Below are 12,927 nucleotides of genomic sequence, written 5' to 3' on the forward strand. Positions count from 1 at the left end.
AGACAGCGATGCTCCCAGGAACAATCGTGGCCGAAGCAGTTACTCAGGGAGCCAGTCTCCCTTAAATAGTCAAGTTTCCCGCGCTGAATCGCCTGTGCCGGCGTCTGACGTCAGGGGGGCGTGGCCAGGGCCCTAATTGCGCGAGAATTAGCTCCCCTCGATGCGCGGAGGTGCTGGCTGGTGCGTCGGAGGGAAACGCCCCGATCCCTGCCTGATCGCGCTGCTAAGGCTGCCGAGTCGGCCCCGCTGTTCCCCGGAGCCCGGGCAGTCCCTCCCGCATGCTGTCGCGCTGAGACCCGCGCGGCAAAGGTAACACAAGGGAGTTGATTCCCCGGGATTGCGGTTCTCTTCTGCTGCTGAAGAACTGTCCAACTTGGGCGCTGGACTGGGTTGCCATTAAATCCATGGCTGGGATTCCCCAGCAGTTTACTATCAACTGGAAGGCTGTGGTCGACAGCATCCATTCCCCTGGGTCTACGCTTTCTCTGCTGAGGTAGTCGGCAGATATGTTGTCTTTTCCGAAGATGTGGGAGGCTGAGATCCCTTGCAGGTTTATTTCCACCCATGCCATGAGGGTGGTCTATCTCCAGGGACACCTGTTGGCTTCTGGTTCCTCCTTGGCGGTTGATGTAGGCCATGGTTGTGGTGTTGTCCGACATGACTCTGACAGACTCGACCCGGAGTCTGTGCTGAATCATAGGCAGGCTAGTCTGACTGCTCGGGCTTCCAGGCGGTTTATGTTCCATCTCGCCTCTTCCTTGTCCCATTGTTCCTGGGCTATCAGTTCCTGATAGTGGGCTCCCGATCCTCGCAGGCTCGCATCCGTGGTGAGCAAGATCCAGTTTGGTGGGGATAGGTTCACTCCTTTGCTCAGGTGGTCTTCCTGTAGCTACCACTGGAGCTGGGTCCGAACCTCTGCTGGTAGCTGGAGGTGAATGGAGTAGTTCTGGGACATCGGGTTCCATCGTGACAGTAGGTAACGTTGTAGTGGGCGCATGTGGGCCCTTGCCCATGGGACAACTTCCAGAGTTGACGTCTTGAGGCCGAGGACTTGTAGGTAGTCCCATACCTTGGGGAAAGCATAGTTCAACAGTTTTTGCAGCTAACCCATCAGTTTCCTTCTCCTTGGAGGGGGAAGGAAAACCTTGTCCTGATTGGTGTCGAACCGGACTCCCAGGTACTCTAGTGATTGGGAGGGCTGCAGGCAGCTCTTGGCTTTGTTGAGGACCCTCCCGTTTCTGCAGCAAATTATTGACTCTGGTGGTCGCCTGATGGCTCTCCTCTGGAGATTTTGCCCTGATCAGCCAATCGTCCAGGTAAAGATGTACGAGGATTCCATTTTTCCTCAGTGTTGCCACTATTACCACCATGATTTTAGTGAAGGTCTGAGGGGTGGTAGATAGCCCGAAGGGTAGCGCCTGGAACTGGTAATGATAGTCCAGTATCGCAAAGCGTAGGAAGTGTTGATGGTTGTGATGCACCGGGATGTGGAGATAGGCTTCATATAGATCCAGTGAGGTCAGGAATTCTCCCGGCTGTACTGCCCTTATGACTGAGCGTAGGGTTTTCATGCTGAAATGTGGTACCCTCAGGTAATAATTGACAGTCTTGAGGTCCAGGATGGGCCGGAACGTTCCTTCTTTCTTGGGAACGATAAAATAGATGGAATAGAGACCAGTATTTTGTTGGTACATGGGCCCCGGGATTATTGCCTTTAAGCTAAGTAGTCTTGCCAATGTGGTTGCCACTGCCATTCTCTTGGAGTGGGAGTGGCATGGTGATCTCACAAATTTGTCTGGAGGGATGCTGTGGAAATCCAGATAGTATCCCTCTCGAATGATGGTTAGGACCAACTTGTCCGATGTTATCTCGACCCATCTTTGGTAGAAGAGAGTAAGTCTGCCCCCTACGACTTCTTCCTGTGGATGGGTCTGCTGATTCTCATTGTGGGGTGCGGCTGGAGCCTGTACCTGAGCCTGCTCCCCTCTTTTTGTGTCTGTTCTGAAAGGACTGAGCCCTGCCTGCGGGGTGAGGTGCTTCGTAGCATCTGTTCTTGTATGGTCTAAAGCGCTGAGCTCCTCTGCCCTTGGTTCTTCAGGGAAAGGAGTGCTGATTTATTTTGTTCCTGTCCTGTCCTCCAGTAGCCGAGGTACTGGAGATTTACCCCATTTATTGGCTAGCTTCTCCAATTCACCTCTGAACAAGAGAGATTCTTTAAAGGGCATCCTCGTGAGGTTCGCTTTGGAGGTCGCGTCGGCTGACCAATTTTGGAGCCATAGTTGTCTTCTGGCTGCCACTGCAGAGATGACGTTCCTGGCTGAGGTGCACACTAGGTCTGAAGTTGCATCCGTGAGGAAAAATACCGCAGGTTCCATCATCTCACCGGGCATGGTTGCGTCGCTGGAGAGGAGCAGGAAAGAACATGCCACTATGGCGCAGCAGGAAGCGATCTACAGGGTCATTGCTGCTATGTCAAAGGACTGTTTAAGGATGGATTCCAGACGTCTGTCCTGGGCATTCTTAAGTGCCGCTCCACCTTCAACAGGAATGGTCATGCACTTGGAGATTGCGCAGACCATGGCGTCCACCTTTGGGAACCGCAAGAGTTCCTTAACCGTGGGTTCCAGTGGGTATAGGGCTTCTAGGGCCCATCCTCCTTTGAAGCTGGCCTCTGGGCCTTCCATTCCAGGTCAATCAGTTGCTGTATGGCCTGCAACATTGGAAAGTAGCATGAGGCATGGCGAAGGGACACCAAGATGGGGTTCATCCGCTGTGGTATCCGTGCCTGGAATGTCCAGCGTCTTCAGGGTCTGGGACACGAGAGCTGGTAACTCATCTTTGGAGAAGCGCAGCATGGTTTGGTATGATTCCATCCCAGGAGGGATTTCTCCTTTTTCCGGGGAGTCAGTCTCGTCCTCCAAGGTGTCTGTATCCCCGGTAGGGAGGTTCTTTCTTAGGAAAGGCCCATATCGATGGGCCTGAGAGGTGCTTGGAAGGTCTTGCACTTCTGGTGGGGCTGGGACTGAGTTGCCGCCAGTATTGAGTGCGCTCGGACAAAGGTTTGTAGTCCTTTGAAGAATTCCACCCAGGAAAAGGTTCCTGGGTTCATGTTGATCCCAGGTGGGGTTATCGTGGAGACCCTGGAGGTACCTTCTTGTGTAGTTGCCGAGTTGGGAATACAGAGGTCCGGGGTACTATCATTAGTGGATCCGGATCCTTCTACTGGCTGTGATAGGCCTTGCTTTGGTTCCTTCTGAGCCTCTTTGTTCTGCTGGTATAAAAAGGAGGCCACTTCAGATTGCGCACCTCTCAGGTTGCAGGCTGGGCAGAGGGCTTGTCCCTTGGCTTTCTTGGCCGGCAGTGCCATGGTTTGTGCTCGTGGAGAACTTCAAAACCCGCCTGTGCACGTAGGTATGCACGCCAGGAGGCTTAGTTGTGCGCTCCAGGTGCACCGACGTGCATTCAGAATGTGCAAAGATGTGCGTGCAAGCCACAACTTTGTGCACCTGGCTAAGATGTACGCGTCACTGTGCGTACGGAAATATTTGTGCGAGTCGCTGTGAGCACGGCACAGTTGTGCGCGTCGCTGTGCGCACGGTTCAGATGTGCAGACAATGTAGCGGTCAAGGAGGGAAAATGGCGCCGATGACCACACGGGCAAGATGGCTCACGGAGGAGCTCCACGTGTGGACCCTCGGACTGGATCAGGGTCTAGCCCCGAGTGGGCTGCTCAACCTGATTTAACAGATGCCGGAAGGGACGATCTGTGCGGCTATTCGAGCCTCGGAGACCGGAGACTTAAGAGAGGTTTTCTACCTTACCTGGTTTTGGCGTTTCCCGGTCTCGTGCCGGGCGGTCTCTGGCTGCGGGGGGAGAGGGAGTTACCTTCACTGCCACGCTCGATTCTGCACCCGCTGCCTCTCAGACACCCTGGGGGCTAAGTCCACACCGGGAGCTGACTACCAGACCGAGGCTTGCTTATGAGGGATCTTGGAAATCACCTTGGGAATTCTCAACTGTAGGAGGGGCCCTTAGGTATCACCGCAGGAGAGCGGGGCTTGTCTTCTAGAGGTAAGATTTCTTTCTTCTTTGTTTTAAATTTGCTCACACTATTCTAGTGTCTGTAGAGTCCCTATCTGTTCTAGGAGACGGAGAAATACTAAAGAGCTGAGCTTTCTGCATGGATATAAAGGCTTACGTCAGCTTTGAAATCTGACTCCATCTCCCATGTGCTATCAGGAGCACACTATACCCTGAGTCCATCTGGCTACATGCTAGGAAAGTACATTTGTTCTTGTGTTCATATCCATAATCACAAAGTTAGACAAAGTAAACATGATCTACATCTATGGTCCTTTACTATTTTCCCAGGGATCCCTGGTCTTTCCTTGGATTTTCATTTACATAAGTGATTATTTTCTGCTTTTACTCAGATTTACCGCACAAACAATTTTTTTTTAAGTCTCGATGCAGTAAACAAATGGTTCACTAATACATTGGGAGATAAAATGTGTGCAAACCAGAAAATGTGCACAATGAAAAGGCTTAGTGCCAAAAACACCACGATTTATATGCACAAAAAAATGCTTTCTTCACATAAAATTTCAACTACAGACCCTGGCACCGGAACTGTTGACACTGGTCACTGAGAACAACTGAGTTAAAGCCAGAGCAGCTCTCTGCACTGGGGGATAATAGCTAATGCCTTCATTAGCATGAGATTTCCATGCAAGGGGGCAAAGCTGGATGCATGCATAATCACAAACCCCTTGCTGTACTAGAGTAAAGTTTGCACACACAAAAATATGCACAAAAACAACATGCACTCTGCTGAACGCATCTTATTGCATCAGCCCCAGAGTGAATGAGGGCAGATAAAGACCTAAATGGCCCAGTCTGCCCAGCAAAAAGGTTCAGGGCTGTAACTGCAGCACCACGCCGGTCACCCTCTCTCCTTCTCTTTCTATCCACTTCTCTTTCCATCTATTTAATTATTTTGTTCTTATATTCTGCAAACTCTGATCTTATCCTTCAATGCAGATCACAATGAATTAACATAAAACAAAAAAAAACTGTGAATACTGTGAGGAAATTAATATATAAAGTGAATACAATAAATATAACTGTCAAAATATGCAAGCAAAACAAAATCAGGAGAAAGCCTGACTGAATAAGAGCTTCAAATCATTTGTTAAGCTTCAGATAATCTTGCTCCTCTGCCACATCCTCCTTCCTCAGGCCTCCTGCTCCTGCTTCCTTCCTCCCGTTCCTCTGCTTCCTCGCAGCTCCCACCTCATTTTGATTCCAGTCAAGGGACCTTTCATAATGTCCAGCTGCTTGCTGACTTCAGAGTCTGCGTCCAGCTGTGATGACTCCATGTCCCATCTTTCTCCTTTCTTTCTCAGGGTCTCTGTATCAGGATCAATGAAACGGGATGACTACATGACACTCGGTTACAGCAGGTTTGATTCTGATTTCTGCAGCAGTCTCTATAAATGGATCTGCCAGAAAGCAGCCAGGAAAGTGTAAAGAGCTCTCGCGCTGCTCGTGGCCTGTGAGGGGAAGACACAGATCGTTTATAGCATGGAGAGCACGTGACCTGTATATTAAGGACATCCTCATTGCTACAGACTCCTCACACCTTTTCAACTGGAAAAAAAAGAAAACTGAGTTTAAATACAATTTACTGAACCTGTAGCTCCTGTGAAGGGAGAGGCTTTATTGATGTTCTGATGGGGGTGTGCATTTTTTTTTTTTATTTCAATTATGTTTTATTTCCTTGGTCAGGTTTGTTTGTTTTTTGGGTGTTTTTTTTAATGTGTCTTGCCTTGGGATTTTTCTTTGCTTTTTTTTTGTGCATGCTATTTTTCAGTAGTACTAAAAAAAAAAAAAAAAAATGCCACCAAAATTAGAAATAAATCCCCCAGGCTTGCTCCCAGCTCCCCTAACTACCCCACTACCATCTTACCCCATTCCTGGATTGCAAAGGTAGAAGGTGCGATCCTAGAGAAATAACAGCAAACCCAGACATTAAAACCACCCATCCCCCACAAGAAGTGACAGGGGCTTGGCATTAGTAGCTTCCTGCCCCTCTCTCTCTTTCCCCACTCTCCACCAGGCACCAGTAGCCCCTGACTTCTCCCTTGTTCCCCTTTCCCCCCAGTGCCCTGTAGTATCTTCTCCCCCTGACCTCTGGCAGTCAACAGAGTCCTCTCTGCCCTCCTTCCCAGCAGGCTTAGTGTAGTCAGTGTGATGTCTCCCTTCCAGAGTCCCTCCTTGTACCTGTGATCCAAGTTTTCCCCTATTTCTTGCTTTGGTTTTGCCATGGCAATGGGTCCTCTGTGCGGGCTGCGATCCTTCCCGAAGGAATCGTCTCTGAGGCTACTTACATTCTCTGCCACAGCGGCAGCTCTCGTGCAGGCTGTGATCCTTCCTGAAGGAATCATCTCTGAGGCTACTTACATTCTCTACCACAGCGGCAGCTCTCGTGCGGGCTGCGATCCTTCCCGAAGGAATCGTCTCTGAGGCTACTTACATCACTGCCACAGCAGCAGCTCTCGTGCGGGCTGCGATCCTTCCCGAAGGAATCGTCTCTGAGGCTACTTACATTCTCTGCCACAGCGGCAGCTCTCGTGCGGGCTGCGATCCTTCCCAAAGGAATCGTCTCTGAGGCTACTTACATTCTCTGCCACAGCACCAGCTCTCGTGCAGGCTGCGATCCTTCCCGAAGGAATAGTCTCTGAGGCTACTTACATTTTCTGCCACAGCAGCAGCTCTCGTGCGGGCTGCGATCCTTCCCGAAGGAATTGTCTCTGAGTCTACTTACATTCTCTGCCACAGCGGCAGCTCTCGTGCGGGCTGTGATCCTTCCCGAAGGAATCGTCTCTGAGGCTACTTACATCACTGCCACAGCAGTAGCTCTCGTGCGGGCTGCGATCCTTCCCGAAGGAATCGTCTCTAAGGCTACTTACATTCTCTGCCACAGCGGCAGCTCTCGTGCGGGCTGCGATCCTTCCTGAAGGAATCGTCTCTGAGGCTACTTACATTCTCTGCCACAGCGGCAGCTCTCGTGCGGGCTGCGAGCCTTCCCCAAGGAATCATCTCTGAGGCTACTTACATTCTCTGCCACAGCGGCAGCTCTCGTGCAGGCTGCGATCCTTCCCGAAGGAATCCTCTCTAAGGCTACTTACATTCTCTGCCACAGCAGCAGCTCTCGTGCGGGCTGCGAGCCTTCCCTAAGGAATCGTCTCTGAGGCTACTTACATTCTCTGCCACAGCAGCAGCAGCTCTCGTGCAGGCTACAATGCTTCTGCAGGCTCTTCCTGGCTGCTGCATTTGGCTTCAGCAGCACATAGACACAGTTTAATGGGTGAAAGCCAACATGGCTTTAGCCAAGGGAAGTCTTGTCTCACCAATCTACTACTGTTTTGTTGAGGGCATAAATAAACTTGTGGATAAAGGTGAGCCAGTTGATATAGTGGATCTGGATTTCCAGAAAACATCGGACAAGGTACCGCATGAGAAACTTCTTAAGAGATTAAAAAGTGCTGGAGCAGTGTCCTATCGTGGATGGAGAAGTAGTTAAAAGTCAGAAAACAGAGCATAGGGATAAATGGTAAATGCTCACAGTGGAGAAAGGTGAATAGTGGAGACCCCAGGGATCTGTTCTGGGACCGATGCTTTTTAATACATTTATAAACGACAAGGAAATGGGAACGAGGGAGGTGATCAAATTTGATAATGACACAAAATTATTCAAAGCTGTTAAATTGCAAGAGGATTGTGAGAAATTGCAAGAGGACTTTGTAAAACTGGGAGACTGGGCATGCAAATGGCAAATTAAATTAAATGTGGACAAGGGCAAAGTGATGCACTTAGGGAAGAGAAACCCAAATCATAGCTACAAAATGCAAGGTCCCACATGAGGAGTCACCACTCAGGAAAAGGATCTAAGAGTCATCATTGATAATACGTTGAAATCTTCTGCTCAACCTGCAGCAGCAGCCAAGAAAGCAAATAGATTAACTAGGGATTATTAGGAAAGGAATGGAGAATAAAACAGAGAATATCCTAATGCCTCTGTATCTCTCCATGGTGTGACCTCATATTGAGTATTGTGTGCAGTTCTGGTCAAGGTATAGCAGAATTAGAAAAGGTACAGAGAAGGGCGACCAAGATGATAAAAGGGATGGAATGACTCCCCTATTAGGAAAGGCTAAAGAGGTTAGGGCTCTTCAGCTTGGAGAAGAGACGGCTGAGGGGGGATATGATAGACATATCTCCCCTCAGCCGTACACCCCCTATGATTATTTGATGTTAATTAAATAATCATATAAGTACACCCCCTATGATTATTTGATGTTAATTAAATAATCATATAAGTACACACCCTATGATTATTTGATGTTAATTAAATAATCATATAAGTACACACCCTATGATTATTTGATGTTAATTATTTTATGATTTAATGTTATCCGTTATGTACCATTCTAAAATTGTTGGATTGTAAAGCTTGTTGCTGATTTAATGTTCATTGTAAACCGAAGTGATGTTTCCTTTTTTTTTTTCCAATTTATTATTTATTGAAATATAACATTTTTAAACAAATGAAATAATCAAGAATTCCAAGGTAAACAATAAAATCTCACATTATTGTTAAATCTCATTTCTTAGGATATCTAGCCCACAACTAGGGAGAGTGGGAGGGCAGGTCAAATATACTGATACATTTCTAATTACAACCAATTTCCTATACTTCCACCGTTTCTACTGATGACTTATCCCTGAGGAATCGCTCTAAATGTAATGGATCAGTAAACACAAACTTATTGTTCTGATACATTATCTGACACTTACAGGGGAATTTCAAATAAAAACTAGCTCCTATATCTAACACTGATTGTTTATGAGACAAGAACTGTTTTCTACGTGCCTGAGTGGCACGAGAAACATCAGGAAAGACCTGTATCTTCTGACAACAAAAATTCTGATCCTTAAATTGAAAATATTTTGAAAAGAATAGGTCTTTCTCTTGTCTTAAAGAAAAAGATATTAACAATGTTGCTCTAGAAGGTATATTGTCCATGGAGTTCTCTAAAAAGGTAGAGACCCCAGGACTTTCCATAATATCAATTCCTCCTTCCTGTGTCAGTAATGTTCTTCCTTTTGGGATATAGTACATCTTAGAAAGTAAAGGAATCTGTGTAGAATCATTGGATAATATCTCAACTACATATTTTTTATATAACTCAAAGGCAGAGATTAATCTAGACCTTGGAAAATTTAACAATCGAAGATTACTTGATCGTAACTCGTTTTCTAATAATTCAATTCTATTATGTAGAATGAGATTATCCTTAATAGATGATGCAACGATAGCTGGAATATTACTAACTGTGGGGTTCAAATTCCCAATTATAGTTTCTATTTTATTAGTCCTGTCTTCTAACTCCACAAACTTTTCCCTGGTTTCCACAGAAAAAGTATGGATCTTAGTGACAGAGCTAGATAACTTCTTATCTATTTTAGTTGTCAACCTCCAAAGATCTAATAATGACACACTTTCTGGCTCTACCTCATTATCTAATCCTTCATCACTTGCATTAAAAATTATGCCAGGGCATTTAACTATTGTATTGGCAACTGCATTCACCCCACTCACACTCATACTCTCTAATTGTATATTCTCACTTGGTACTGACAGCCCCTTTACTTCAACAGGGGTTGCACTTCCCAAGGGGTCTATACCTTTGTTAGCCTCAGATGCACCTACCCTTCTTGGCTGTACTATGGATTCCCCCATACGAATTATGTGGGAGTCCATGGGTCCTGTCGTTCTCGGCACCAAAGATATTGGAGATAAAGAAAAATTCTTTGATTTCCATTTCCTAGCCATTATTATACCAAAAATAAGTTATCTACCAGAGGCGCGCCCCTTTGGTGCACGGCTTCAGCAGCGTGCCGGTGGCTGCGCACCGCAGGGCCCACGATCTTATAGTGTGCCGGTGGCGCCCGTTGATGATGTCACGGCTCGGGTCCGCCCACTCGGTCTGGGATCGCTTCTCACCTCGTCGCAGAGAAAGGGTGGTAGGTCTCTTTGCTGCACTCCTGCAGCTTAACGGGTGCCTCTCAGCTCTCTGACCGCCTTCCTCCACACTCCCCAGTCAGTCGCCGCAGGGCCCACGATCTTATAGTGTCCCGGTAGCGCCCATTGATGCCGTCACGGCTCGGGTCCGCCCACTCGGTCTGGGCTCGCTTCTCACCTCGTCGCAGAGAAAGGGTGGTAGGTCTCTTTGCTGCATTCCTGCAGCTTAACGGGTGCCTCTCAGCTCTCTGACCGCCTTCCTCCACACTCCCCCCCCCCCCCTCCCGAGATGATGTTTCCTAACATGCTGCGGTATATAAAAACTCTTAAATAAATAAATAAATAAATAAATAGATAGATAGATAGATAGATAGATAGATAGAGGTCTATAAAATAATGAGAGAATGGAAACGAGTAAATGTTAATCAGTTGTTCACTCTTTTGAAGAGCACAAAGACCAGGAGACACACAATGAAGTTACTAGATAATACATTTAAAGCTAATAAAGAGAAAATATTTTTTACTCAGTGCATAATTAAGCTCTGGAATTTGTTGCCAGAAGATGTGGTGAAAACTAGGACAGTAACTTTCGTACTGGCACCTAGGTACACGTGTATGTGTTCATCAGCCCACACCCAAGGACACGGTCATTTCATAACATACGCGCACATATGTGTGCATGTTATAAAATAGCCTGGCTGTGCACACATGTGCATGCAAATCCCTCTTCTACCGTGTAAGTGGGAGTAATTTAAAGGGAAGTGCACCGATGCCATTGCCAGTAAAACCAATTCATCCCCAGTTCACCCAGTTAGCAGCTAGGTTCACCAAATCTTCCTAGTATAAATGCCTTTACTCCCCCCGTTAGCTCCATTCATTCAAATCCCGCAGATTTGCCTAGTTTTTAAAATGTTTAAAGTTATACGGCATCCCTAGCAGAAGTAAAGTTACGTACTGGATCGCTTAAGTATTTACACACGTGTTTCTGTCCCAAAATGCCCATGCCCTGCCCCCTTTGAAAGCTTGTGAAATGTGCGTTGTGACAATTATGCGTACCCAGGCGGATTTTAAAATACGCTTGGCACGCAAGAGTGCAACATATTCTGCATTCCCTAATTAATGTGCGTGTCGGGTTTTTAAAATTCACTTTTACTAGTGTAGCTACATTAAAAAAAGGTTTGGACAGTGCCTGGAGGAAAGACATTTGAAATTTGTGTTGGAGATTTTTTTGGTTCAATTCTGCTGGTGATGTCTGATCCAGGGATACATCATACACAATGAAAAGATGTGGCTGTTTCTAATCTGTAAATGAAACACTTCTATATCTAGAGAATGTGTATTTTTGCATTTCTCAGGCTAGCACTGGGATGGTAGAGGAAATGGAGAGTGCGCTGGGGTCAGGGGGCGTGATAGTGTTTCTTTCTCTCTCAAATCACTAAAAGCCATCCCTTCCTTTCTGAACGCACTACCAAGAGCCCTCGCCCACTCTCTCATCAGCTCCTGCTTAGACCTCTGCAACCTGCTCCTCCCAGGTCTTCCACTGAATCATCTCTCTCCACTACAATCTCTCCTAAACGCAGCTGCATGACTAGTTTATTGCCAAAATCGCTAAACCCATATAACCTCTCAGCTCAGTGCAATGGCTCCCTTTCTCTTTTTGCTCACCTGCATCTCCTCCCCACCTCTCCTCTCGACTCTTCCTGCCTTCCCCTTTGTGAACGCTGCCAATTGGGCGAATCACTCCTGTCTATGACCTTCTCCTTCAGCTCCGTGTTTTCCACCTGGCTGCACCCTATGCTTGGAATAGAGTTTCTGAGTTCTCGCGGCATGCTCCCATCGCTAAGCTGCTTCAAAACCAGCCTAAAAACCCACTTTTATATCTTAACACCTAGAACACCTCATCATACCCTTTGTTGGTTTTAACCATTTTGCACGATAAACAGAACTGACCAATTCTCTTCATTTTCTACTCATTAGTAAGTAATTTGTACAAAAAAATCAAAGCAAAACTATGCAAGAAGTTTTGCTTTGATCACTGTCCCCAGAAAAATTACCCACAGTGGTCAGAGCCCGCTTTCAGGCCAATACAGTAAAGTCCACGGGAGAGCGGGTCTGTATTTAAATTAGGCCCGGCAGTAAAAACGGGCAAAAGGAGGCGCTAGGGACACTAGCGTGTCCCTAGCGCCTCCTTTTCGATAGGAGCGGCGGATGTCAGCGGGTTTGACAGCCGACGCTCAATTTTACTGGCGACGGTTCTTGAGCCCGCTGATAGCCACAGGCTCGGAAATCGGACGCCGGCAAAATTGAGCGTCCGGTTTTTGGCTCGACAGCCGCGGGCCGAATTCAATTTTTTTTTTTTTTTAACTTTTTTTTACTCTTCGGGACCTCCGACTTAATATCGCTATGATATTAAGTCGGAGGGTGCACAGAAAAGCAGTTTTTACTGCTTTTCTGTGCACTTTCCCGGTGCCGGAAGAAATTAGCGCCTACCTTTGGGTCGGCGCTAATTTCTGAAAGTAAAATGTGCGGCTTGGCTGCACATTTTACTTTCTGTATCCTGCACGCATACCTAATAGGGCCATCAACATGCATTTGCATGTTGAGGGCGTTATTAGGTGCCGCGGGTTGGACGCACGTTTTCCTCCCCTTACTGAATAAGGGGTAAGGGAAAACGCGCGTCCAAGAGCAGGCTAACAGTGCGCTCCTTCGGAGCGCATTGTACTGTATCGGCCTGTATGTTTGCGAGGTCATTTTCCCATCTGAGACAACACGCATAATTTTCATCACACAAAAACTGTTTCCTCCCTGATCAAACTACGCCCTTGGAAATAAGACTCCCA

Source organism: Rhinatrema bivittatum, chromosome 16 (assembly GCF_901001135.1).
Source record: "Rhinatrema bivittatum chromosome 16, aRhiBiv1.1, whole genome shotgun sequence".
In the NCBI taxonomy this organism is placed as follows: domain Eukaryota; kingdom Metazoa; phylum Chordata; class Amphibia; order Gymnophiona; family Rhinatrematidae; genus Rhinatrema; species Rhinatrema bivittatum.